Source organism: Callithrix jacchus, chromosome 1, assembly GCF_049354715.1.
Source record: "Callithrix jacchus isolate 240 chromosome 1, calJac240_pri, whole genome shotgun sequence".
Taxonomy (NCBI): domain Eukaryota; kingdom Metazoa; phylum Chordata; class Mammalia; order Primates; family Cebidae; genus Callithrix; species Callithrix jacchus.
The window spans coordinates 81364641-81369733 of NC_133502.1; the positions used below are offsets into that span (position 1 = coordinate 81364641).

The following is a 5093-nucleotide window of genomic DNA, read 5'->3' on the forward strand; positions in this document are numbered from 1 at the left end:
GCATGATCTCATTCATTTTCATGGCTCCATAGTATTCTATGGTGTATATATGAAACATTTTCTTTATATCATTTTATCACTGATGGACATCTGGATTGATTCCACATCTTTACTATTGCGAATAGTGCTGCAATGAACATACAAATGCATGTATCTTTATATAGAATAACTTATGTTCCAACACAACATCATTTTAAATTACTTTTAGAATTAAAAATCACATAATTTGGGGAAATATTAATGATGGAAAAACCCCAATTCTGCCAAAGTATGTTTAAGCTTTATTCTGAGCCAATGTGGTGACTGTGGCCCTGGGTTACACAATCTCAAGAGATCCTGAGAATGTTTTGTGAGACAGTCACATTACAATTTGGTTTTATGCATTTCCAGTGGACAGAAATTGTAGGGAAAATCATAAATCAATATGAGGAAAGGCATTCATTGGTTTGGCCTGAAAGTGGACCATCAAAAAGGAGAGGTTAACAAGTCATAGGTAGGTTTTAGAGATTCTTTAGGTGATAATTGGTAAAGAAAGTTAAGCTGTTGTTTAAAATTTGAAACTAGTAGAAAGGAATGCCTTAAGATAAGGTGATTATGGAGGCCAAGGTTCTTATTATGTAGATGAAGCCTCATAGCTTGCAGCCCTCAGAGAAAATAGAGGGTAAAAATATCTTTTCAGATGTGAAATACATAAGAATTTTAGTCAATCTTCCCTAGATCTGGAATGATGTAGAAAGGGAGAGATCTAGCTACATTAATGAAGACTTATTATAGATGCAATTTCCCCCACAGAAGACAGCTTCATAGGGCCATTTTTACCTCTTGGTCCTGTGTTAACCATTTTTATCTCTTGGCCCTGTGGCAGCCATTTTTGGGTAAAATACTTTGATTTCCTTCAGTTTCTGCTATCTGTGATGCTGTACCAGAATCAGGTTAGAAAGTAAGTCACATTATAAGAATTAATAATATTCACCTGGCCCTGCCCACCACGCAGCTTCTCTGAGCGAGAACAAATCGGCCGGAATTGGGGCTGGATTTTTGGCTCTGGCATTGCAGGTGGCAGCGTGTCCCTTCAGATGGGTGGTTGTCTGGGCCTGGCGACTCAGCACTTCTCATCTCTGCCCTCTGTTGCCCACTGCCGACTGTTATCGCCCCATCACTCCTTGCTGCGGAGAGCATCGCAGGGACTTGGAGGACTGGCATTAATCGCTTTAGTCCCTGAGTGTCCGTCCGAGCTGAGGGCAGGCCGCCCTTTTGCGCCTTCTATGGGCCTGGCCAGGCACCTTGCCCGTGGGTGCACAGACGCGAGCACGGAGCACTAGATCACGACTGCTGGACCTCACCACGTTGATGAGATTTCTCTGGGGTTCCGCGGAGGATTACTTTGAATTGTGGTGGCTGCCTGTGATCTGGAATGTTTATAACTTAAGTCTATTATTTCGGGCACCATGACTTTGAGGCTTTTAGAAGACTGGTGCAGGGGGATGGACATGAGCTCTCTGAAAGCGCTGTTGATTGCCGGCCTTTCCAAGAGCTGCAGTGTGGCAGAAATCGAGGAGGCTCTGCAGGCCAGTGTAGCTCGCCTAGGGGAGTACAGACTGCTTGGAAGCATGTTCAGGAGGGATGAGAACTGCAAAGTAGCCCTAGTAGTGCTTGCTGCGGTGACTAGTCATGCACTGGTCCCTAAGGAGATACCAGGAAAAGGGGGTATCTGGAGAGTAATCTTTAAGACCCCCAACCCAGATAATAATTTTCTAAGCAGATTAAAGAAATTTTTAGAGGGAGAGGGCATGACAATGAGTGAGTTGACCAGAGCTCTTAGATATGAAAATGGCTCCTTAGACCTAGGGCAGGGCATGATCCCAGAAATGTGGGCCCCTATGTTGGCACAGGCATTAAATGAGGCTCTTGAGCCTGCCCTGCCGTACTTCCACTATAAAAAGCTGAGTGTGTTCTCAGGCAGTGATTCTCCAGAACCGGAAGAAGAAGAAGTTGAACACTGGCTGTTTCATGTTACTCAGATGTTAAACATGAGGGAGGTGTCAGATGCAGAGAAGAGAAGGCGAATGCTAGAGAGCCTTCGAGGCCCAGCACTTGATGTTATTTGTGTTCTCAAGGTAAACAATCATTTAATTACTGTCGATAAATGCCTGCAGGCTTTTGAGCAGATATTTGGGGTTACATATAGTCCTAGAGAGTTGCATGACAAATTTCTAACCACTTACCAGAAGGAGGAATAAAAGTTGTCAGATTACGTACTAAGACCGGAGCCTTTGTTGCAGAAGCTGATACAGAAAGGAGCAATTGAGAGAGATGCTGTGAATCAGGCCTGTCTAGACCAAGTCATTGCTGGGACAGTCCACAGAACAGTACACAGAGCTTAATCTGCCAAAGGATGGCCCAGCTCCTAGTTCATTGCAGTTATTGGTAGTAACAAAGGATTATGAAGCAGCTGAGGAGGAGGAGGCCCTTCTTTAGGCAGTATTAGATGGGCATTTCACCTGAATCTCAGGGAATCACAAAAGGATATAGCAATGAGCAGAGCATGAAAGTAGAACAGTCTATACTCTTGTGACACATAAAATCCCTACCTTGTGCTGCCAAGTTACTTGTTTTAGTGCAGTTGTCAGTATAAGCCCTTTGTTACTTCTGTGCCTGTTTAAGATCTAAAGGTGTCATTGACTAGGAAGGATGTAGTTCTACACTGCCATTTACCTATTGAAATTCATCCCTGTGAATATCTTGTTTGTTGTCGTTGAGACCGAGTCTTGCTCTGTTGCCCAGGCTGGAATGCAGTGACATGATCTTGACCCACTGCACCCTCCACTTCTCGGGTTTAAGTGATTCTCCTGCCCCAGTCTCCTGAGTAGCTGGGACTACAGGTGTGTGCCGCCACACCCAGCTAATTTTTGTATTTTCAGTAGAAATGGGGTTTCACCATGTTGGCCAGGCTGGTTTCGAACTCCTGACCTTAAGTGATCCACCTGCCTCGGCCTCCAAAAATGCTGAAATTATAGGTGTGAGCCACTGTGCCTGGCCTCATCCCTGTGAATTTCTTATTGTACAAAAGTTCTTTAACTACCTGTGTTCAGTGCTCTGAGGGAACAGACAAGGTTCAGGTGCATATGCTGATCAGATCTCATTGAACTGTCAGCTTGTTTGGTACCAAGTTTAAGTGTGCCATGTCACTTGTCACCATGTTGGATCATTAACAATTTTTAGGTATGTGCTTACCTAGATTTATGGTGAAGATTATGAGTGAAAATTAAGATAGTAAGTTATTATCTGTCTGAATCAGAATTATATTGATTCTGCACAAAAACAAAAGGCAGAATTGAATGCTGATTTAAGTTTGCAGTGACCATCTTTAACCACAGATTTCTGCTATGTGTTTTCAAAACATCTGGTTCTGAGTATCATTTTCACAATTGTTATGAAATTATAGGTGTGAACTTCTAAAATAAAAGAATGCTAATAATAATAATACCCATCTGATTTTATAGTTTGAAGGGTGTGATTCTCCAGACCCTTTATATAGAAATTGGGGCAAAAGAAAACAAGCTCTTATTTCTCGACATAAATCTCTCAGTGCTTTCAGCAATGAAAGAAAGATTTTTTTCCTTTAATTTTCCCAACTTGATACTAATGAAAAGGATAGTTTTTAAAATGTATATCATATTTTTTCTATAAAAAGGACATGCTGTTGATTCTCTTAGTCTTGAACCCTGGCCAGTGATCTGAAACCAAGCAGTACATGTCTCCAGATCACTAGTACCAAATAAATTTTGCGAGCCAAGAGGTTTATTGAGAGATAATAAACACACCATGCAATTCACTTATTTAACATATACAGTTCATTGGCTTTTAGCATTTCCAGGGAGTTATGCAATAATCATTACAGTCAATTTTAGAACATTTTTGTCACCCTATAAAGGACCCCCATATCATTTAGCCATCTTCACTGGTTTCTTCTTCCTCTCCCAGCCCTAGGGAACCACCTGCCTTCTTTGTATAGATTTGCCTATAAGCCTCTGAAATAAAAAGCAAGTGTGACTGGCATATTTCACTTAGCATAGTTTTTCATGCTGTATCTGTGTTGCAGCAAGTATTGATGCAGGGCTTTTGCTCCTTAGTTTAGCTAAATCTGGGTTCTTCTCTCATGATCAGGAAAAATTGGGCACAGAGACACATTGAAGGGTGAGGAAGACAGAATTTATTAAGTAAAAGGCTCACAGCAAAAAAGGAGTCTTGCAAACAGGTTTTCACCTTACAATTGAATACCGGGGCCCCCACACATGAGCTGAAGAGGCCAGGTTCCTCCCCTGCATAAGGTGTTAATTCCTGGTGGCTCTACTCCATTTCCCCAGTGTATGTGGGCCTCCAGCCCGCTGCAGAAATGTCCAGGCAAGACACTGTGCATGTTCCCTTATCTGCACAAAACATCTGGTGTAAATGCTTGCAGGGCTGGTTGGAGAGTCTCTGGGGACCCTTCCATATCTGCCTAGGCATTTTGCTGTCTCCTGCTCCTATCAGTATCAGTACTTAATTTCTTCTTATTGCTGAGTAATATTCCATTGTATGGATACATCAGACATCTTATTTATCCATTCATCAGGTGACAGACCTTTGAGTTCTTTCCAGTGTTTGACTCTTAATAATACTGCTGTAAATATTTATGTATGAGTTTTTGTGTTTGTGTATATACTTAGTATTTTTCTTGAGTATATACTTAGGACTGGAATTTCTGGGTCACATGGTAACTTCATGCTTAACGTTTTGAGGAGCTGCCAGTTTGTTTTCCAAAGAGGCTGCACCACTTTACATTGCCGCCAGCATTGTATAAGGATTTTAACGTCTTCACATTTTTGCTAACACTTATTTTCTCTTTATTGGTGAAGAAATATTTCATTCTGTGGTATGAAGTGATACCACATGGTGGTTTCAATTCAAACTTTCCTAATGACTAATTACATTAAGCATCTATTAATGTGCTTATATCCATATTTATATCTTCTGTGCAGAAATATCTATTTAAAATCTTTGCCCATTTTTTAAATTGGGTTATCTTGTTATTTATAAATTGCAAACGTTCC

General features: G+C 41.3%; 1 pseudogene; it reads left to right on the forward strand.

Annotated features, from left to right (window-relative positions):
* Positions 1 to 1448: 1448 nt before the first annotated feature.
* LOC128931818 (modulator of apoptosis 1-like) lies at positions 1449 to 2505 on the forward strand (annotated as a pseudogene).
* Positions 2506 to 5093: the final 2588 nt, after the last annotated feature.